Here is a 24,009-nt window from a genome sequence, read left to right as displayed (position 1 = left end):
AGACCCCGAGGTCGCCAGCTTGAGCGTGGGCTCATCTGGCTTGAGCAAAAAGCTCACCAGCTTGGACCCAAGGTCGCTGGCTCGAGCAAGGGGTTACTCAGTTTGCTGAAGGCCTGCGGTCAAGGCACATATGAGAAAACAATCAATGAATAATAAGGTGTCACAACAAAGAATTGATGCTTCTCATCTCTCTTTGTTCCTGTCTATCTGTCTCTATCCCTCTCTTTGACTCTTTCTCTCTGTCCCTGAAAAAAAAAAAGTTAATCAGCTTTTGTGGGTTAGCCTAGGAGTCAAACTGTCATTTATTATTTGCTATTCATGGACAGCTGACTTCTAAATAAATTTTTAGTGTCAAGCCTGTTACTATGTTGGATGTGCTTATACAATTTTTGTTTTTGTAGCAGGACTTACTGTATTAGAGCAGGAGTTGGCAGACTTTTTTTTCTAAAGAGCCAAAGAGTAAAGATTTTAGGCTTTGTGGGCCAGACGTGGTCTCTGCTGCAACTAACTATTCAACTCTGCTTTGTAGTGTGAAAGCAGCCGTAGATAATATACAAATGATTTCTTACAATAACATTTTATTTATGGGCACTGAAATTTCAATTTTATATAACTGTCATAAAATATTATTCTTTTTCTGACTTATTCTCAACCATTTAATAATGAAAAAACTATTCTTTGCTTGCAGTAATAACAAAACAGGCAATGGCTGGGTTTGGCCTGACCCATGGATTGCCAACTTCTGTATTAGAGCAACAATGTAATTTTTTTCCCCCAAGAGAATTACTGTTCTGGTTTGGTGCAACTTAATCAGCAAAATTAACATTTGATTGCAAATTAACTTTTTAAGTCCAGGAACTGACTCATTTATTTTTTTGAGAAACCCCAAGGTTTAAAAAAAAAAGTCAGATGTAACTTCTAAAAATGCATAAAATGTTTGCATAAATGAATGATTTAAATAATATAGTGGACTATTTGATAGAAGCAGTAAACATGTGAGACTCCCTTTACTTTTTTGGTGTAAGAGGGTACAGATATTGAAAACATTTTTTAAAAGTCAAACTCCTGCTTGGTAACCATATTTTACTGTACGGTCATTGTCAGGGAAACAGGTCTTAGGTCATCTGTTTCCTGGTTGCCATGTGGTGCTTCTTTGTCTACTGTCAAATTAGATGATCCTGGTTGGATTTTATGAAAAGAGCTGGCTGGTTTTCTATGTGTATGTGTGTGTGTGCACGCACATATATGTGTAAGAGAAGAGAGAGAGTGTGAGGGTTCAGGAGTCATACTTTTACTTGCATACAATAATCGATAAGGAAAAATTATTAATAATAAAATGATAATACTAATTAAAATGGCTGAGATTTATTTAGGACCTACTGAGAGCCAAGAACTGTGTGATGGCTCTATATCTCATTTAATCCTCACACTAACTTACAGAGGGAGGACACTGAGGGAAAGTGACTGTGACCGAGTGATTTATTTAGGGGCTCCTGACTGGGGCGAAGCCAAATAAGGCAGTAATACCAAAACAGGCAATGGCTCCTAAACTTAATCACTTCAAATCTGCTTCTCTGTGGCAGTGCTCTTTAGATATGGAAACATGAAAATCACTGTTTTGGCCCTGGCCTGATAACTTGGTTGTTTAGAGCATCATCCCAAAGTGCAGAGGTTGCCAGTTCGATCCCTGGTCAGGGCACATACAGGAGCAATGAGTAATGCTACACTCTATACATAGGATTTGCAATTGGCCTAACTTTAGTTGAGTTACAGTATATCCTATTGGCTACATCTTCAAAGAATTGATTTGCTCCGATCAGCATTATTTTACATGGTAGAATGGAATTGGCCCTAAGCTATTTAGTTTTACATTTTCTATCACCTAAATATTGATGGTTCTCCCAAACATCACTTTCGCTGCATTCTTAAAGTCATGTTTTTTACTAATAGAAAATAAATGTTTTAAATTATTTCAGGGATCCAGTATAGAAACTACAGTATATTGAAGCATGGGTTGAAAGCTATTCACACTCACAGCAGTTTATTATAGCTCAATAAAAGTAATACCTAATTCTATGTGCTACTGAACGGGATTTTAAAATTCATTAAATATTTTCATTTAAAAAGTAAACTATCATATAAAGCATCACTAACTGGTTGATTGGTGCTTACTAAAGTACTTTTCCTATAATTATAGTTAAAATACATTAGAGTTAATGATATATATCATTCAAGAATATATTTAGAGAGAGTTATAATATAAAAGAGTTTCTAGTTCTCATTTTTGCCAATTTATCCCAAATTGGGTATGATATCTCCTCAGTAGTAAGACTATAATTTTAATTGTAGCAACTTGATAAGAAACAATTACATTTAATCATTCATATGTGTGACTTGATCCATTTCTATTGGATTTCATGAATGAGTTAACATGAATTGTAATGCTTTTTACTTCAAAGTTTCAGACTTTTTGAAGCTAGACATTTGGAAAGTAGGAAGTCGAAGGTTATAGTATAAAACGATTCAAAGTTGGCAGTTCAGGCATCAGTGTTCAAAACTTTAGCAGGACATGTTCAGATTTTTCATTCGTTTCAGGTCAAGATTTATCTGCATCAGTAAATAAAAGCTTACAGAAATGAATTCTCTTGTTTACCTTGGCTTCAAAATGTGATTTCCTCCCAATGTGATTTCTTTTAGATACAAGACAGTTTCTTTCTGATCCTGAGCAGATGGGCCTATGCTAATATGAAACGGTGTCGTAGAAAGGTTATTTCTGTTTTCTGCAGGGTGCAGTCATCCTTTGACCTACATTCAATATGTGACACAGATCTGATCGTGCAACAACCATTAGCCTCATCTGAAATCCCTGGTTGGAGGACAGGGCCCAGGTCAGGGACCATTCCTCTTGGGTGTCAGAGCTAAACTTAATTAATGCCTTTAAAAAATATATGGAAGATATTTTGGTCAATCTAGGATGCATGAAAATGGCCTGAAGAGTTTAATCCTGAATAAAGTTAACAACAAGAATGGTTTAATTGTTTGACATGTCCTGGTGGCCCCTTTCTGAAATCATCAGCACTGCCCAGTGCAATTTGGCTTCTTCCCAGCCTGCTGTCCAGGTTTCTTTTCTTTTTGGTAAGTCCTTCCGTGTACCTTTCTATTCTCGAAGACACCGTCAGGTAAGCCATGGTCCTCTGAGGACAGGCCGTCCCACCCAAGCTGTTCCAGAATGCAGGAAGGTATGGAGGGCCTGGAACAGGGAGAGAGTTACAAAGAGGAGGGCTTGGACTCACAATGATTAGGAACAATGGCAATTTCTAGGTTGCCAGTGGGCAGAGGAGGGAGCTCCTCTTGTGAGCTGGTGCTGAAATGTTTAGCAATCATTTTCCAATGAGAATTGGCAGTTGCCTGCCAGGACAAGATGTTGTGTCAGCACAGGTGTCAGAACAAGGGAGGTTTCTGAAGGAAGTAATTGGCAAGTCAGATAGGGCTGGGGAAAGCACTGCGCCGGGGAGAGCAGGGCAAGAGGGCAAGTGCTATTTAGCAGAGAGCTTTAAAAGTAATTTTTAACCAACATTATTTAAGAGCTTTTTAGGAAGAGCCCCCTTGCCCAGAGGCATCTGCCAACTGACAGGACAACTGGAAAAGAGGAAACTAATTCCGCAGAGGCCTTAGAAAAGGACTTTTAGTGGCAGTTATACAGATGTACAGTCACGTTCCGTGCAAACCTGTTTAAGCAGCAGCTAACTGCGCGGGCTGGGCTTTGCACTTCCTAGTCTGCGGTTCCCTTCAGCCACCAAGCCACCATCTCCTCTCCAGAGCCCTTCACCCAAGAGCTGAGCAGCAGCACCTCTGTCTTCCGGCTGAACTCCGCACAGGATGGGACACCGGTTGCTGGTCTGTGGTCTGGAAATGTAGCTTTGGTGTTAACTCTTTTGTCCTTGCAGTATAATGTGCATAGCCCCACTTCTGAATGTCTGTGATTGTGTACTGTTTGGGAGACTTTCCAATGGGCAGATTGCAGCCTTTATTATGTACTTTCTTTTTTTATTAGTTTATTGTAGAGAGGGGAGGGGGAAGAGCAGAGGAGCAGGAAGCATCAACTCCCATATGTGCCTTGACCAGGCAAGCCCGGGGTTTTGAACTGGAGACCTCAGTATTCTAGATAGATGCTTTATCCACTGCACCACCACAGGTCAGGCCTATTATGTACTTTCATTATGTGGGTTCTAATACCCTTTCTTTCCCATCATCCATTATCCAGCCTGCAAAGCAGCTTGCACCTGTGTTTTCAGATTTGAGGAAAATGCATCGAAGTGTCCCCTACTGCCGCTTTTTGAGAATTTGCTTGAAGACATAAAATTCTCAGTGAAAGGAGAAGGAATTATGTTCATTATTGTATCTGCTAAAATTAGGACACAGTAGGCAAACCATCAATACTTGTTGAAAATAAATAAGAATGAATAAATGAAAGAGTGAAGATGAATGAATGCATGGCTATTGGAGGAATTCGGAGCAGGTAATAACAAAGGGGCACAGAATTGGGCTAGGAAAGCAGTTCAACCTGCTAGTGGCCTTGATTTCTAGAATTGTAGCTCATTTCCCTCAATTTTTTGTATGCAAATCATTTATTGGGGAGTGTTTTCCCAGAGAGCAGTATTTCGGGGCAGCAAATCAAGAAAATGTTACCAAGGTGGCCACCACTTAATGGGATCACCCAAAAGCCCTGTGAAATGCATTTCAGGGCTATGCCTCCAGGGAAAGAGAGGGAGAAACATTTACCCATGAGCTTCTACCCCCCATTTGCCAAACGGTCTCCTCCTGGGATAAGCAGTCTACACTTCTGGGTTGGATAGGGTTTAGCATGGAACAGGTTCTTGGGTGTCTCACTCTGTGGCATCAACAGAGAAGCCCCAGAGAAGACAAGATGTGCATGACACAGGACCGACGGTCAGGTTGCAGCTGTAAGAAGTGGATCTGAACCAGTGGTCACGGCAGTGGCTGGAGTGAGAGACAGGTGATGTCAAGGAGGCTTGAAATGCTGCTACTATAGGTAGCTGCTGGTTTGTTTCAGAAAAAAAGTGTTAAATCACTTAAACCTGAGTTCTTAAGTTGAAAACTAGGATGTTAGGTATTGTGTTTAGTAATGTAAATTGAGTGTACCGTCAGCAAAATAATATTATCAGAGAGTTAGGGTAATAGAGAATTAGATTCTTCTGACTCCATGTGGGTTTATGTATCTTATTTTTTTATCAACATAATGTTTTCAGGAGACTTTAAACTTGGAAGCCTGCCAGGAGGGACCTGGAGGTTTGCTGTTTTCTCCACTCATGTTAAGGGAATGACAGTCTGTAATGCTGGTGGCCGAGGCCAGGCGGGTCCACATTGGATTCGAGCAGATGGTAGAGACACCACGGAGCCAGAAAGTGGTGGTCCATTCCTGTTTAATGGAGGCTCGCAATGGTGGGTGAGCAAATAGGCAGGGGAGACCGCTTCTCAGGTAAACAAACAGCAAAAATGATCCCTCATAGTGGCGGGCAGGCAGTCCGCAATCCTCCCTGAGCACAAGCACCCATAGCCTTACAGAGACTATACACACATGGCGCTGCCCTGTGCTGATGCACCAATCAGGCAAAGTGCAAGTGACTAAGCCTAACACAGCTGTTTTCCCAACATTGTCCAAAGGAATTAGTGTGGGCTTGGTTCAGAGCTACCTGGACTGGGTTTTTGGGGAAATCTAATGCTGGCTACAGAAGTGCCTCAACTGATGAATTTAGGGATGAACCAGGGCCTCAGAGCAGAGGCATGTCAACTAAATTTGTACCAGTGTGAATGGTAGAGCACATGCACGTTAGTTTTCCTGGTCTGCCGCAGTGGGCTTCAAACTCTTTGCTTCACATCAATTAAAATAATGCAGAAAAATGTATGTATTTCTTTAACATTAAGTTAGTGCTAAAATATTTTTCTCAAAATTGAAGTTGTTGAAAATAATGTAATTTCTGGCCAATTGTAAATATAAATATTAACTTTTTTTTAAGTGAGAGGAGGGGAGATAGTGAGACAGACTCCTGCATGTGGCCTGACTGGGATTCACCCGGCAAGTCCTGTCTGAAACCGATGCTGGAATCAACTGAGCTATCTTTAGTGCCCAGGCCAACATTTGAACCAGCTGAGCCAGAGGGAGAGAAGGGGGAGAGGGTGGGGGAGAAAAGCAGATGGTTAGTTTTGCTGTGGGCCCTGACTGGGATCTAACCAGGATATACACGCATGCCAGGCTGACACTGTCCACTGAGCCAACCTGCCAGGGCCAATATTAACATTAAAACAAAGTATCAAATCACTTAAAAAATTTCCAATGAAATCTTAATACAATAGCTATTCAGAAGCCAAAATGTCTCATTTAAACATATGTGAACAAGATAATTTTAATGGTCAATATTTTTATGCCACTCTTTTTCTTACTGAACTTATTTTCATTCAACTTCCCTCAGATGTATTTAACCTAATTGTAATTTTTTTTATGCTTAGATGTCTTATATAGATCCCATACTCTGCAAAAATTATGAATAGGAATTGAAATTTGAAATGAACATGTTTCTATAAGTCTCTAAGAAATAAAAATTTTAACTACGATCAGTATGACACAAAGTAACTTATTTGGCAAATTTTTGTAGTCATATAATTGTATTTTTAAACATAAAAATAAACTTTATATGAAAAAGGCCCATGCAAATATATACAACCCAGTGGGACTATAAGCGTAGGCCCCCCTGGCCACCAGTGCCAGGCGACCCACAGGTGTCCCTGGATGGCAGTTGCAAAGAGCAGGGCTGCCGCGAGCACATAAGCTCCACCTGGACGCTCCCGTGAGCTGCAGCGAGAGGACGGACCGCGCAAAGCCGCAGAGCGAGCGTGTGCGCCCTGAGAGCCTGTCCTAGGCCCTCAGGTCTCTGCCTAACCCGAAACCCACCCCCTCAGGGTGAAGTTCAAGGCCAAGCAAGCAAGGCCTCTTTCCCAGAAAGACAGGGTGGCGGCAGCCTGCCGAAACCCATCTATCTCTTGGCCTTGTGGGACCCAGGACCAGCGCCGGGCCACCAAAGCCAGGCGGACAAGGGTCCCCCTGGGCGGTAGCCTGAAACACGGGGCGCTGAGGGCCAAGCTCCCTCCGTGCTGAGACGGCGCCACCAGCCTCTGTCGCAGAGCGCACAGCAGCAGCCCCAGACGTGTCACATCGTTCGCCTGCGCCTCTGGCAGAAGCTCCGACACCAGCAAAGCAGCCCCCACCCCGAAATTGGGGCGCCGGCGGACTGCTGCAGGCTGGGACCTCGCGTCCTCGGATGGTGAGTCAGAGTGAGCCCTTAGGGCCCCTCTCAGAGCCCGTGGCCGTGGGCCTCCCGGGACAGCCCTGTTGGTTTCAAGCTAGAGGTTTCGAGGGCTCATCTAACAGAGGCAGGTCTTAAAAAGTTGTTGTTGCCCGACCTGGGGTTCAAACTTTCCAACTGTTTGCCCCCCAGGAAGAAGCTCTGGGTGTGGAGGTCCCCCCTCGCCAACTTTGGGTCACTGCACAGGACGTGGGGTCTATGACGAGAGAGAGCCCAGCCTCTCCTATCCGCCTGATGTGGCCCCTTGTAGGAGTTGCTAGGCCAGTGTTAAAGGGTTTTATTCAGAGGAGGCTGTTCATATGTAGCTGTGGAGTTGGTGTGTTGGGGGTGGGGGCGAGTTCAGGAGGCTCTCGGGTCACCATCTCTTCCCCGCTCGGTTACAGGTGCTTCTGGTAGTGGGTCTGGTGTGTGTGTGAGCATGTGCGCATTCTCACGTGAGCGCCCTGTGTTTCTGGACCACAGGTGTGATCGCTTGGTTACCGCCGCCACTACCCCAGGAACAGGGCAGGCTGGCAGCCGGGTTAGAATGATACCCACAGGCCACCGCAGCGCTGTGTGAACAGAATTCGCGTCTCCCGTTTTTACTTCCTTTTGGCTGCAGTCAGTTCACACCTTTGCAAGCCCAAAGGAGGAGAGCAGCTCGGGTTGCAGATTTTCTGGGGAACAGCGCTGAAGAGGCTCTGAGGAAATTCTGAATTTGAGCCACATTCGCCACATTCATTGTGTCAGCCAAAACACGTTTTAGCAAGTAGAATTATGGGCATGGTGCCCCCAGTGCCACATTACATTTGTGACATAAAAAAAAACGCGGTGCTCCATTCCAATCAGTGAAATTAAAAAAAAAAAAAAAAAAAGCTGGCAGCATGTTAAAATACCCAACACCCTCAAGTTGATTTAAAATTTGTAAGAACTAATGGTCACAACAGTAGCAGCCACACGTACAATTGACATTTTGGGGCGCTTCCTGTGTGCTCAACACTCTGCTGGATTTCTTTTCCACATTATCTCAGTTACTTCTCAGAACACCTTTATGAAGTTGAAACTACCATTTTCTTCATTTTATGGGAGGAAACTTTACTAAATACCCAAGGGGTCATCAGTCCGCCTGGGAAATCATTGTCCCTGCGCAGTCTACCTGGGACTCCCCTTGTCACGCAGAAGTAGGACAGTGTAAGAACTCAATGATAAGAGACCCTTTTCTTCAAAGTTTCACATAGAACTCATCTAGCTAAATAGGAAGCTTTTATGACAATGGCTCCTTAATTCAGCCCCTGAATTGTTAGGCAAAAAAAAGAAAAGAAAAAAAAAGACATTTTGTCATAAACATTCTCAGAAAGGTGAATCCACACTGTGGCAAAGGTCAGCTCTAAGGGACTAAAAATAAGATTAAGACAGAAATGTAAGATTTTAAATGCATTATAGGATCTTTCGGGAACATCTGGTGTGGCATACCTCCCACCCACAGAAATGCATTTGTTAAAAAAGCAACCCCAGACCCCCACTTTGTCTAAGATCACCCAAATCACAGTCACAGCACTCTACTGGACTTGCATTTTTAAGATTTGTAATTATTTCTCATACTGTTTGACTTGGACTTAGATAAACATCTGCATTTCAGCTTATCTGCCTTTTAAATAAAACCCAAAAGAAAAAAAAATGTTCTTAAAGAAAAAATCAAGGTGTATTTTTAGCAATAAAGAGAAAAGAAAATTGTTTGTGATGCTATTGTTAAACAACACTTCTTAAAGCTTTCTTAAAGCTCCAGTGGTTAGGACAGTGCTAAGGGCAAAAATGGTGCTTAAGGAAACACTTCAGAAAAGGCTAGAAAATTTAAAGACCCAGCTATGGCCCCGAGAGCGAAAGAAAGTGCTCACGTGGCCTTTGACAATTTTTAAGGTTATTTTCTAAATGAGACTATGAGAACAAAATAAGATTATGCTTTCCTTCCAGCTAGTTAAGTCTCAGATCCCTGGATGAAAAAAAATTTTCTTTTTGGACACTGATGTATTTCTAGTCAGTCTATTTCCAAAACAAATACACCAGAAAGCCACTTCACGCACAGAGTAAAATTAAAGATAGGAACAGTGGTCACTCAAATGGGTCAGTGTTGCTCTAGCTGCCATTTTGCAAGGAACCCTCACTTGATGGAATAGGAGAGCTTTGGTCTAGATATTAATTACCTCTAAAACTATAGTTTATTAAACTGAATCCCATCTGTATGTCACTTAAACAATACCTAGATTTTTCACTTTGAGCAATACTGACTCTAAGAGATTACTTACTGCCTACCCAGAATCCCTGTCTCACCTTCTTTCTTCCTAATAGAATCTGTTTTGTTTCAGTATCTTCCTTCCCTAAAATGCACACATGCGTACACACACACACACACACACACACACACACACACACACACACACACGTCAAGGGACACTGACTCCAAGAATGAATCTTTAGTCTGAAAAGCAAATGGAATTTCTCAGCAATTAGTGATGTCTTAAGAATGTTCTTATGACCTGAGCTGGCTCAGTGGGACTGAAGGGTACTGCCCTTCATCCTTGATTGTGAGGGAGCTTATTCTCTCTCTTCTGCTAGACGAGAATAAGGAAATATGTCACCCCACCGGCCACTGCAACCATCCTCAAGTCTGAGGAGGAACACTGAATAGCTCCGATGCTGAAGGAAGCATGATAGAGAAACAAAGATCCTGCCCATGTTGTTGACCATGTCACGCATCTTTGGGTTACTTGGAGCCTGTTTTATTCTGGGCTCTCATTTCTGTTAAATACAATTTTATTTATTCCTTAATCCAGTCAGAAATGGGATTTTTCTCTTACCCATAACCCAAAGCATCCTAATACACAGGCTGAAAACACTTAGAAAGAGTAAGAAGTAATCAAATCTTTAGGGTGCTCACCATGAATTACTGTAGCTCACTTTTCTGATCGCCTTTCCTCTGTTAATAGGCTTACTTATGGGCTTCTCCTTTACCCCTACCAGCTTAATCACTCCTGAAAATCCTTTAAGTCTCTACTTATCATTCTAAATTGGGGAGGTGAAGTGTGGGGGAGGGCTGCCCCTATCCACTTAGATCACTTGTGTCCATGTGAGATGTTTCTGATCCAGAGTGTTAAATGGTGCAGAGGCAAAAAAACAATGCTGGGAATCACTTTTCTAATATTTCTGAACTCATAGTTTCTACTCCTTATCTTCGGAAGTTACATTTCGAATACTGGTGAGATGTAATAGAGAAAATTCCCAGAATGTATTAGGGTACCTATTTTAGTCCAGGAAGTCTGTTTATATAAAATAAACCAACTTCTATTGATCAGTAAGTTTAAAATCCTATGTACCTTTGACTTCAGGCTGATGGATATCACAGAAGTCGGGGAAGTCTAGAAGACGTCACATAAACCTCTCCACTTCATTGCACAACCTTACAAAGCACTTGGCATGCTCAGCTGGGCTGAAGCGCGTGTTTCATTGCCAAACAGTATTCATGAAGATCCTAGTATATGTATTGACTGCCACTTAAGGAATGAAGCACGGCTGCATAATCAGTTGAATTTAATCCAATCTATTTTCTACAACCATGTTGAAGGTTATAGGAAGGTATGTAAAATCTGGTATTAGACTTCCTATAACACCCCAAGAAACATTTCCAGGGTAGGATTTAAGGGAAAAATGATTTTGTTCATAAAACATGTACCTAACAGTGTTCCGTAAATTGTTTTGTAGATTCAGTTTGATGTAGTACTACGGGTGGATAATAAACCAAAAGATAACCAAGGTTTATCGTACTAGTCTACACCGAAAAGAGAAAATATACAGCATCAGTTTTCAACCTTAATAAAAACTGTAAATAATTCTATGCTGTGTGGTGGAGTGACCAAAGAAATGTCAACTTTTAGATAAGCAAATTCGAGTATTATGTTAGGAGACTCACCAGTTATAGGATCTCTAACACTATTTCAGATATTTGGCCAAAGTCACCAAGGTTATTCTAGGAATATCACCCTTTTATTGGTTGTACCCCTTTGGTCTGGACAGTCTAGGAGGTTGGCATTAACTTTCTTAAGTGTATTACAGTGTCCTTTAAACAGTGTGTTCAAAGGAAATAAGATAACAAGAAAAGAAAATTAACACCCTACATAAATAATGTAAGAGCATATAAATATAGTCCAGAATTTAAAAATGAGCACTCTCCACTTGTTCTTTCAATGAACATCTAATGTGTTCTCGCCATTTGTCAGTAAAAGTAAGTCCCAGAGGCCTCGCTCTGATGCTTCCAGTATGATAGTTGAGACCTAGATAATAATGTAGAGACTTTTGGAAGCATGTATTTACAATTGCATTGAAGCTAAGTAAGGTCTATTATAGGATCATGCCTTGAGAACTCTAAGACAGGAGCAGGATAACTTAGTGCACATCAGGAAAACTTCCTGGAGAAACAGACTCTTGACCTCTTTCCTGAAGATCCAACAAGATTTGTCCAAGTGAAGATGAGAGTAAGCAACCATGACAGCTGAATAGAAGTGCCAAGTTTCAGTGTCAATACATTAGACTTTAGATTTAGCAACGGTAGATCTGAATCTATTTCACGACTAAAAGACTTAATCCTGACAGAATACCTATTTATTTATTGAATAAATTTTTTAAATGGCAGCTCCTGACAGTCATATTTAATATTCAATACATATTGTAACCACCCTGACCTCAAAGCATGATGGTATCTATGGCACCCAAAACAATGTCTTGCACAGAAGTATTCGTTAAAAGGTTATTGAATTGATCTCCTCTTGCCTAAACCCTAAATTTCAGCTAGTCTTGTAAAAAAAGCATTCCTTGCTGGGATGTATTTCTACTGCTCAGTGTATGTAAAGCTGTATGATTATGGTAGACTCACTGGGGAAATGGGAATGATAATTCGGGAAAGGAACACTATGGAAAAATTTGGGGGCATATCATCAAAAATAAACCTCTTAATAAACTGTTGGTAGTGAAGAGGGATATGGTGGTTCTTTTTAAGCTGGGGCAGAAGGTAAAAAGCCAAATGTGAAAATGAATAGAGACCCTACAAATCATAACATAACCTGAAACTAAAGGCTAATTTTTCTGTTCCTATATGATATAAGTATGGAGATAAGAGCAAATATAATGAACTCTGAATGTCCTATTTATTATGTACAAAGCTAGCACTATTGGACATTTATTAATAGAGCATGCATTCAATGCTGCTGTCTTCCTTCACTTTGTTTTCAAGTTCTGGCTTGTGCTTAGGAAGTTCATTACTATTCCAGAGATTGTAAACATATATTGACCTAATTGTTAACTGGTAAAGTTATGGTTTAATTTTGTACTCATCATTCTGTAGTCCATTCGCGCTTTATCTTCTATAGAATTTAAGGGGAAAAGATTTAACTATTTTCCCCAAATTATAAGTATATATTTGTCCTGTCATCTATTGTCTGTTCAGCCCTGGGCACAGGAGGCCCTCAATAAATGTTATAAAATTAATAAGTTAATGAATGATGAATTCGAACTTTCAGAATCTCCCTTGCCAGGTCCCCTTGGGATCAACAGTGAGTAACTGCGAGGCTGACTCAAATGAAAGCAAAGAGCCAGAACTAAAGTTGAAAGGCTTTTGTGAAAGGCTGCTTTGGGCTATCATTATTGATCTAACTTGTTATGTGCAAATACTGATAAATTCATTGAGAGATGAAAAGGAAAGATGTGTTTTCTTTCTAATTATATTTTGAGTCCTGAGAAATGTGTACATTGTATGTATTGCATATACAATATATCTTTCCTACATCGTTGACATGTTTTGATTTGGCATACAATTTGAATCTATATATCTGTCCATCATGTGTCTGAATATATAGAGATATATTAGCATAAAAGACAAAAACCATATAATAGTTAAGAGTTTAGGCAATTAAGGCTGCCAATATGTAATTTTAGCTATGACAGGTACTAGCTGTGTGACCTTGGGCAACTTGTTTACCAGTGCTGTTCCCCAGTTTTGTCTTTAAAAGTGGGAAATTGAGAGCATTTTCTTCAGAGCATTTTTGTAAACATTAAATTCATGTAAAACACTTCGACTAGTACCTAAAAGGTAAGTGTTCTCTATGTATTAGTTTTTAATATTATTATACTAATTTTCCCAATTTTTTTTTGCTTAAGTAACATTCCAAATGTCTTAAGAAGAACATACAGAATTATTTGAATGAGAGGTTAAAAAACTCACTTAGCAAAAAAGAGCAACTGCTTTATTTTTCATTGAAAATATATAGTAATATACTTTGATACTGCAACCATAAAAGAAAAAAAAACTCTCAGAAAGGACAATATTGGAATAGTGAAAAATAAAATACAATGAAAGTGTAAATTCAGAGGCACATTCTGTTTTTAAATACAAATTAAGAATTAAAAAACCAAAATGACAGACTTGCGCTAATCTGCTTTAGGAAGGCATAAATTGTTAATCGGGCTCCAGGCAACATTGTTTAATACCAAGTTTAATAAAAAGTCTGCCCGCAGGAAGAAGGGGTCTGGTGGCCCTGTTTTGAAAGCTGGGCAGCTCTATTTAAATGCTTAGTCCCCATAGCTCTTAGGACACCACTGATAAGCTTTCCTTTGAAATTGGCTCCTTTTAAAGGAGTCAGAATTATTAAAAGTTATTAGCATGGGATAGAAAAGTTATATATTTTTTTCACCGAAAGGAGTGAACTTGAAAAAGAAAGAAATTGGAAAAATATATATTTAAGAGAATCATATGCAATTTCCATGAGAATTTCACCCAGGAAACATTTATTGCGCCCTCAGTATGTGCTTATATTTGCTAGTGATGCCTTTACCATAGAACTGTGATCTTGAGATGGAGAAGTGGTGTTATACAGCCATTTTCTCCCCAACCTGGATTTACCTACTTCATAAGCCATCTTCTATCAGGTGGGCGTTTGCTGTGCAGGGACTAAAATAAGAAATTTTTCAGAAATCTTTGCATCATTTTTAGGAACTTTTTAAAAAATAAGATAAAACCTAAATTGGAATGTATTTGTCTATCACAAAATCTTCTGAGCAGTTAGAACCTGTGGCTGCTTCTTTGGATTGTGAAGTTTAACACGAAGCCCAAATTTTACTCCTTGTTTAGCGTCTTTCTTCAAAAAAAATGATGGATATGAGTGCATATTTCTTAATCACAAAGCAGGGCAAGTGGGCTCTCATTTTCTGCGATTGGTTTCTCTAACCAGCCATGATGAGAAGATTATTGTATGGAGAAAAAAGAAAAAAAAATAAGCCACTTAAAAATGTATTTTAATGTAGTGACAAATTGGAAAGCAAACATGTGTTGATGTTCAGAACGCCTAGGGTGCAAAGCAAACTTCTTGTCCTTCAGTGCCTAACTGACCCAGCATAGGGTGTTAATAACCTCTCCTCTCCTGTCCACTACATAAAAGCTTTCATTATAGCACAGCAAGCTTAGCCGTTTGAGAGCATTTTATTCTTTTGTAGCTTTCAACTTCATATTTTAAATCCATAACTGTCCTATTTAGCATTCTCTTTGAGAAAGTGTATTTTCATATGATCCCTAGATATTTTGTAGGGTCCTTTCCTCTATGTGGTCATCTCTTTAATTTCACTTTTTTTTTTTTTTTAGAACAGACAGTACATATTTAAATTCAAGGTGGGTGGGTATTTTTTATTTAAAGCAAACCATGGTACTATTTGGAAAGATATCATGGCATGTGACATCTGAGAATTAAAAACAAACTTAAGAAAGAAAAGGAAGTATCCTGGGGAAAAAATGTAAGTATGGGATCCATATTTGGCATGTGTGCACTTATTTCAAAGGCAGTTTGCCTGCAGGTGAATGTACATTGGTTGCAAAAATTATTGCAGAGCTGGTACTTTCTGGATCTGGAGGTTTGGGACTACCTCCTCTCGACACTATTCATTAAGTGGCCCCTTCATTCTGCTGTCTTAATTAAGATCTGCCCCAAACATCATATATAGTCAGAAAAGGAGTGAAATTGTAGTACTGATTTTAGTATAAAGCCTTCCCCATAGAATTAATTCCTTATGAAACATGGACAAAATCCCAACTATTTACTTTTAAACAAGCTGGTAAATTTGAGAGTAATTGCTGGGAGATACAGTAGCTTGACTTGGTTCAATTTAGGATTTGACAGTGATGTAACAGGCTGCATGGATTTTTATCATTTTGCATTGGTGATTACTTAGTCTGACCACATCGTTTTGATCTGTGTTAAATTAAAACCTGTTGCTAAGAAGAGCTTAGAATATTTTACTTGAATGCGAAATTGGGCAGTTTCAAACAGTTTATTAAATGAATAATAGTAGATTAATGAAACTCTTTTTTTAATCCTGCAAAGGAGGTTTAAGCTTTGTAGCTAAAATATGATAAGCTCATTCTCATGACTCAATTGTATACAATATGCTAGAAGGCAACTGCTTTTTGAAATAAAAATGCATACCTTAAAATACAAACCAACATCTTAGAAAGTTTGTCCAGTTATATAAAGTTCAATTTTAGGGAAAACCCCTTTTTAAAATGTATTTGGTTAAGTTCGGTGTAAATTTTCTTTAACTCATCAAATTAGATATAGGTAAATTTAAAACATTTTGATTTTTGCTGAATAATACACTATGCAAACTAGTGGGCAAGTTCACTGTTTATGACACATTCTGGCCATAACTTGGCAAAGCACACTTTTACAGTGCCTGCCAATATAGGCAAAAACTGTATTAATATTATTGCGAACATCAGTATTAATATCTATAAGGTTTAATTAAGGAATTCAAATAAACGTTTTGACTGAATGACTTTAATTTGCCTGTATGGATGTTTTCAACATCCTTATACTTCCCCTTTTCATTCATTCAAATACAAAGGAAGAGAACCAAGTCCAGGATTTTTCATCATGAAGTTATTCATTATCTAACCCAGTGGTCCTCAGACGTGTAGGTTTCATGGAACATTAATAGTTTTTTTTTTAAAGGGTACAGGTTAACATTGGTTTGCTTGCCAATTTCAATTTTGCTAAGGGAAAGAAAACAACATGATCTATTTATACCCTTTGATGAAAGACTTGATATTGTAACCCCAAAGAAGTGAGAAGGACACTGTTTGAGTCCTTTAAATTGAATAAATTGAGATTTATGAAACACTGACTTGGTTGTCATCCTTCTTCATGTCTGACCACTCACCAATGAACTTTTATGTTTTTTTTTTTTTTTTGAAGGTAGACTCATGAGTTTGGCTAGCATGGGGCAGCTCTGATTTAGATAAAGCTCACTCAAAACTGCCATTAGGTTATTACAAAAAAATCCCAAAAACCTAAATTTCACCATGTGTCCCCTAACTATTGGTCAAAATTTCAAAGGACAATTTTAATTCTTCTTTGCAATGGGAGCTTTACAGGATGGTATGAGTGCATGGAATTCCTAAAGAGGCCCAAATCTTTTTTTCTCCAGATGTTTCCATGTGGGCTCCTTCACAGCCTATTTATAAATATCAATATTGTAGATTTAAATCTCCTCTTCAATTTTTAATGTCCAAATTAAGCAGAGATGATAAAAAGCAATAACACCCCATAACTAGAAGTTAAGTTACAGAAGAAAGAGAGAGATAAAAGAACAAGCTGTGTTTAGTTTACCCATGGACTAGTCACTTCATCTCTCTGGTCACCAGTTCTCGCAGATAAAGAATGGGTATTGGGTAATGTCATCTCTGAACTCTTCTCTGTGTCTCACATTTCTCTGGTGACACTTCTAATTTTCTAACTGTCCTTGAAGGCTGAATTAACTTCATGATGTTTTGAATGGTGGCAAAAGAAAGAACAGAGTTGAATGAAAACAGCTCATCAAATGTCAACCATATATAATATTATTGTATTAAAAGAATATCTTCCTCCCTTCCACCCTCCCTCTTTCCTTCTACCCTTTAGCTTTTTGGTGACATTTTACTTGGTTATGAAATAATTCAGAACAAATACTGAACTATGATGGTAATGCTATAACTAAATTTAGATTATAAAAGGAGAAAAAATTTTTACCCATCAGATAAGGAGAACATAAACGCAAGTCCACTCAACTCTACCCACAGTCACCTAAACAGTGACTATGCCAATGCACTGAGAAAGCACCGATGCCCTCAGACGGGGCTGGGGGGTTGGGGATGCCCCTTGGCAGTGAAATGAATAGCTGTCATATTTAGCCACCTTCATGAAGTACCCCCTCCAACATAAGGCTCTCCTTGAAGGCAGGAGAAGATAATTTATTTTCTCATGAAAATACCATTATTATGCTCAAATGGCCCACACAATCCTTTGTACTACCATTGTAAACTGTAATGCATATTTTCAAATGGTTTCTCAAAAATGAATAACCTATAAACATTTCCTCAGTTTTCAAGTCTGCACAGCTCTGGTCAAAATAAGCAGCTCATCTTCATGCCCTCTACTGCCCTGGCTTTCTCAGCCACACTCTTGCTTCTAAGATATCACAAGTGTCAGTAAGAGCACAGTCATTAAGGGCTGGGATCAAACAGAAATTCCCTGGAATTCAAACCAAAAAAGAACTAAATAAAAAGAATACAAGGATATCATTTTCCTTTGACTTATGAAGTACGGATTACTATAAAGAAAGCATGTAAAGTGCTAGACAGTATATGACATGTAGAAAAGCTTAGTAAATGTTAATTTATTAGTATGTAATTTGTAATTATAATCGTTATTATTTGGATACATAAAAACCGTTATCCCATTGGTTGCTATTCTTTATTATCAGATGGGGTGGGCTGTCTTGCTAGTTCAGTCTTTCATCATGATGTTCCGCACATGGGATTTAAATGGGTGACATATTTGGGCTGTATCGCTATTATCTACCTTGGGTTACAGATGTCAAAAGGACACACAGTATATCCATTTAGCTTGCAAGACAATAAAGGTAATAGAAGGAAAAGAGTTCCTATTCTTCAAAGCACTAAGAAAATCTCTTTCTTTGATTCTCATGAAAGTTCAGACTACTTTTTACAAATCATACTCCTCTGATTATTTTATGATCCATGCAGGGTCATTTCCTTCAGGTGGCCATTTTCCGAAAGAATAATTTTCAAATTTTCATTATGTGGTTGAGAAGGGTAATGTTTATAAACTTTTTAATGATGTAATTATGTTTATAAAGTATTTAATAATAGTTTTATAAAGGAGAAAACGCAACCTGTGTAAGAATGGCAGTTTTGATTCTATTTTTAATGTTTCCATCTATGTAAAAACTCACCTCCTTATCTCTTTTCATTTTGCTCACTTGGATGCCTCAATTTAATTTTTTCTTGCTGTTTTCTATTCCTAGAACTTATTAGGTCTCCTGAATATCTTTTGGGTGATCTACCAATTTGGGAAATTATAGAAAGAGAAAATCACAGTGCTCTTCCCAGTGATAAAATATGAAGATGAAGCATACTCTGGTGGCTAGCTTTATATTCCTCATTCTCGTAACTTGTTCTCTTTGTAAGAGAGCACTGTGTATTGTAGGAAAAGCTTGGGGCCAATGTTGGCCATTTATACGGCATATCAAATTTAACAGTAACATTCTGGCTTCAGTTAAACTCTTCCTCTTATAAATCTCAGCAAGTTGATCTGATTAGTAGAGGAAATGAGCACCCAAGACTGTTAGTGTAAAGAATTAAACAGGTGAATCAGGGTAAAGTAATTTCTAATCTGTGGGGATGGGGGACAGAGCACCCTCTGCATATGTGTCTACTCTACATTTATGCATGTGTGCTCAGAGCATTCATTCTTCAGTAAGTTTTCTTTGTTGGAAGAGTTAAAACTTCTGGATACTTCAGTCTTGAACAGTTGGAATACTGGCTGTATCTGGTCTCCTCTGACCCAACCATTTTGGCTTAAAGTTACCATTTTACCTGTGTAGTAAATGAAGGTGCACCATCTTTTGAAGGATTACTTGCAGTTTTCTCTCTAACCTTCTTATTTGTGGATGATGAGATTACAAAGAAAGACTAGACACATTTGGCTTTATAGTTAATTAGGAAGAACCTGAGGTTTCTCAGATGACTGCTCTGAAAAAGGGAACATTGGTAGGAATAAGAACTTTAAAAAATAAGAGAAAAGCTCAAACAAAAATATAACTGCTCAGATCCAGAAAAGTGCCTTAATATCTCATCTGTCTTCAAAATGGAATAAAATTTCCAACAGAGAGGGAGCAAAAAAAGAAAAGAATTAAGAGAGAAAAAAAACAACCCAAGCCCTATATTTCTATATTTTTTTCTCTGATTCTGTTGGAGCAGTGTGACAACCAGGTCCTGTGCATGTGTATTAATTTTCTTTTTTTTCCAGCAATTTCCCTGTTTGTATGACGTTCTTGAGTCTTTGTAGAATTATTATTCAGAAAAAAATTTAAACAGGAGAAGATTTGAGTATCTACATTTTCACCTTTTTGTGAAGCAAATAAGGTAAGCTCAGTAGTCACTAGCTAGGCGGAAACACTATTAACAAACACAATTCAGACTGAGGTGCTGCTTGCTATTTTTATAAGCGAGACCCTAATTCTGACCTACCCCAAAGAATGGGCTGCCGTGACTAAGCAAGCAGCATAAGGCAACTGGTTTCTGCGGATGTTATCACATTGGGAACACATTTCAAACTTTAGAACAGATTTTTAAATTGGAAGTTGAAACCTGCCGACTGTCAGCAGAAGAAGCAGTTTCCCTCCCATACAACTTACCTCACTGGAAGTTAGAGTGTTTTAGGAAGTAGGTTACCTAAAATGTGTTGTGATACATCAAAGAGAGAAATAGAAAACACCTCCTGGAATAAGGGGATGTAGACATCGAAACATCTTTTGGACTCTTAATGTATGCTTATTGGAATGGGGACTTCTTTAAATTGGAAGCCTCTAGAGTTCCATGTAACTTGTGAATGTTCATGGATCTCTGAAAGTTGAATGAATTTTTTCCCCTGAAAATATTTCTTTAGTAGGTGTTTGTCATGTGGAACTTTTTGAGTTTATAGCTATAATGTCATTATTGGGTAAATTTGAATAAAGGGAGAACAGTCTTAGCAAGGTCAGAAATCAGGAAAATCTTATGTTGATGGTGGTGAATTCCTTATTAATTGTCTACTGCTTTGATTTGGAATCATAGAAAAGTTACCAAAAGTCTGGATACCTGGAAAACTGCAAACACTCTTGAATCCCTTAAATTAGAGGGACTACACAGTGATACCAATGATAATGATGTTGATCTGGCTTGAAGGTCAAGGTAGGGTTTGGAGAATACTAACTTGTCTATGAAGAACAAGCTATTATGTGCTTATTATCTGAGAGAACAAAATCCACGATGCAACCGAACTCCAGGAAGAAATGCCTGGAGTGACCCACTAGAGGTCCCTTCCAACTAAAAAAAGTTTGTCACTCAAGAATAAGTTGCCTTAGTAGTTGGCATCCGTGACTGCAAAGCAAGTAAGGGCCAGGAGGAGGGGGGGCACACATTTCGGTTTCACTTCCTTAGGATGATACATGGTTTTATTCAGAATATTTGCCATATTTTATCTCTTATTTTTATCCCTACGTGGGACTGTCACTCAATTAGCTCTAATTAGATATTCAGAACTTGTTGCAATTGACTGATGCGTTTTGCAATGAGAAAGTGTCATTGAGGCCCCAGAACTGTAGTTGTGCTTTCTAGAAATTTTAGCTGTTTCAAGTGTCTCAGAGCAGTATTTTGCAAGATAGATTTTCCATAAAGAGTGCTTCAGAATCAGTTTTTCCTTGCAAGGCTGATGGAAGTGGTGGGTGGAGGAGGTAAGGTACATGTTTTCTGATAGTAGGCAACTTGGTAGAAAATGATTCTGTTTCTATATATTACCTTTGCAGAGTTAGCATTAAGAAATGTAATTGCAATAAATTGATGTAAAAGCCAGATAGTAAAAGGACTCAAAGTCCCTATAGAGGCACCAGTCTGTCACTAATAATGGCAGCAAAAGATAATTGTAGACAAGTGCAGGAGAACTAAAACTATTGCCATTTTCCTTCAAAAATTTGCTGCCTTTCGTTTTTCTCATGATATTGGTTACTTCCTCTGCTTCAAAAGTATGCCATGGACCATCAGAATAGGTAGAGAAAGATCTGCCTTTTATCCTCCCCCCCTCATACCTATTTAATTAGAACACACCAAACAGCAGAAGTGGGTGAGCTACAATCCTGTGCGGTGCGTTTTCCAGGAGAGTGTGGTCTGTCTTGTAAGTTTTGGGGCTCTGCACTGAAAAGCTGGCCTCTGCCACAATCTTTGCCCTCCCTCCTCCTTATAACATAATGAAGACATCTGCTTGGTTGTGTCCCCTTCCTTCACACAACTTGTCTTCCGGCTCTCTAAAATAGCAAATACAGAGACATGCAAGTGCTATTACACAAAGGATGATCGTGCTCAAGCTAAACTGAAAGGGATTTTTTTTTTTTTTTCTCCTGAAGTAAAATTTTAAAGGTTTTCCTTTTCAGGTAAGGGCAGCAGCGGAAAAGGGCGGAAATAAGCACGCCTTGCACACCATTCATAGAAGCCTATTTGTTCTTCATTCTCGGAAGAGTTGTGCATTAACTGGGTCTAGCCCTGCGTCCCCCTTCCCGCACAGGGCGGGGTGTGCACCTCCCGGACTAGAAGCCCTCAGACAGCGCGTACTTGCGTGTGCTTCCCTCCAGCGCAGCCATGCCTGAGGTACACACCAGCCTCCTGCAACATCCTCGCAGGGAAAACCTCTTCTTTCCCACAGCATGTGCTTCAGTAAGTGAAAGTGAAGACTGGACGAGGCATGGGCCTGATATACTTCTTTAATGTGAATATCGTAATTAAAATGGCTTTACAAAAAGAGAGAGAGGGAGAGGAGAAAGAGAGAGAAATGTGGCTATTCCAGATAATTAAACTTCTTCGTTCTTAAATGTTCTCAGTAGTTAACTCAGGTGAACAGCCCCTTACACTAACAGATACCCGCACAGAACTCCCCATAAAATATGGATTTTATTGCAGCAGTGACTACAGTTCTCAGCACCGCGCTGACCTCTCCAGCATCTCCCATCGTAACGTCTCCGGTAACTCTTGGCAGGAGAATAACTACCGAAGTAATCCCAGCTCTGCGACTGCCGCAGTACACAACATTGCAACGTCCCTTTATATTAAATTCCTGGATTAACCAACACACCGAGGGCTCCACTTGCCCGGCATCGGACCCCTAAACGCCAGGCGCCCTCGTCTACTGGTCAACCAGTCTGGGGAGGCGTTAGACCCCAGATTCGTGCCTGGCCGGCCATGAGAGCACAAGCGAGCTGCGTTTTCCACATGACTTTTCCCTGGACAGCGTGCTCCATTTTCGGAGTCTAATGTTGGACTTTCCTTGCAACCTAAGCATTTCTGTTCTCCGCGAGCCGGCAGGCGCTGCCCCGAACGAGCAAGCTAACAGTTCTCTTTAGCTCCTTCTCTGAGCCCAATCATCTCTTTAGCTTAAGTTTTCCTTCTTGGGAGCATTCAGGAGTTTTCAAGCTGCCTGATTTCCTGCTTTACTCCCAAGCCAAGAAACGTAACGGAGTCAAAGCAGCCCCTGCAGAGAGCCTAGACCCCTGTGATGTAGGCAGGTGGAAATAAATCAGCCCCAATCAGCTCCGCGGGTCCTCCACGCGCCAGCACCCTTGGTAATTGACCAGCCAACTTTGCAAATGTCGGCGCTCGGGGGGAAGCCTCTGCCCGCGGAGAGCGAGGCAGCGGGTCCTCCCCAGCAGCCGTTCCACGTGCCCCGCTCAGCCCCGGGCGGATCGGTCTTACCGGGAAGCGGAGGAGCGGTGCCCGGGCTCCCGGGGACGCGGCGCCCGTCCTGGGCAGCGGCAGCAGCGCTGCTCGCGCAGCCGGACCCGGGCTGGCAGGCTGAGCATCCCTCCCAGCTCCCGCGCGCGGCACCCACCCGGCGGAGAGGGCTCTCTTTCTGATTGGCTTCCATCAAAGCTATAGAATAAAAAAAAAAAAAAAAGAAAAAAAAAAAGAAAGAAAGAAAAAGCATGCACAACCACCAGCACTGCCAAAAGAGACCGAACCCACCTCTGCTCGCCTTTCTGCGCCCGGGGAGACCCTGCGACCCGCCCTGGCTGCTCCTGCCGCCGCCGCCGCCGCCGCCGCCGCCGCCGCCGCCGCGCTCCCCGGCTCTGCAGTTCCTGCTGCCGCGGCTCAAACTGCAGCTCTTGGGATGGGAAGGTTACGGGCTCGGGAGAGCTGGCTCTTGTGGGCACACGCTGATTTGCAAGTGAATGAAGTGGGAGGGAGTAAAGAGAGGAGGACTTTGTTAGAGAGGCCCAGTGCCTGCCCCCACCCGCCCCCTCCCCTTGACAGAATGACTCCCTGTGTTTGAAGTCCTGAGCAATTCACTCCCTGTAACACTCCCTCAGTCCAGGCTTTCCTTTCCTCTTCCTTCTTATTTTTTGGGGGGCTTGTTAAGACATACTCCGAACTTATGTGACTCTATCTGTTCCCTCCTTTATACTCTCAAAATGTACCCTGTGCTAATAGCAGCAAGGGTCTGTTCTTTTTTTTTACCGACCGACCGAGCAA

At 40.3% G+C, this 24,009-nt stretch overlaps 1 protein-coding gene across 2 annotated transcripts in view; it reads right to left on the bottom strand.

Moving 5' to 3' along the window:
* CDH6 (cadherin 6) overlaps nucleotides 1-23,688 on the bottom strand; it is a 125,072-nt gene extending 101,384 nt beyond the window's left edge. For both annotated transcript variants that reach the window (XM_066244124.1, XM_066244130.1), the window contains exon 1: nucleotides 23,503-23,688. The gene's annotated coding sequence lies outside the window, so the exon portion shown is untranslated. The remainder of the gene's footprint in view (nucleotides 1-23,502) is intronic.
* Nucleotides 23,689-24,009: the final 321 nt, after the last annotated feature.

This window comes from Saccopteryx bilineata, chromosome 1, assembly GCF_036850765.1.
Source record: "Saccopteryx bilineata isolate mSacBil1 chromosome 1, mSacBil1_pri_phased_curated, whole genome shotgun sequence".
Taxonomy (NCBI): Eukaryota; Metazoa; Chordata; class Mammalia; order Chiroptera; family Emballonuridae; genus Saccopteryx; species Saccopteryx bilineata.
Note: the sequence above shows the minus strand (reverse complement) of the source record. Positions and strands in the feature narration are given on the sequence as shown.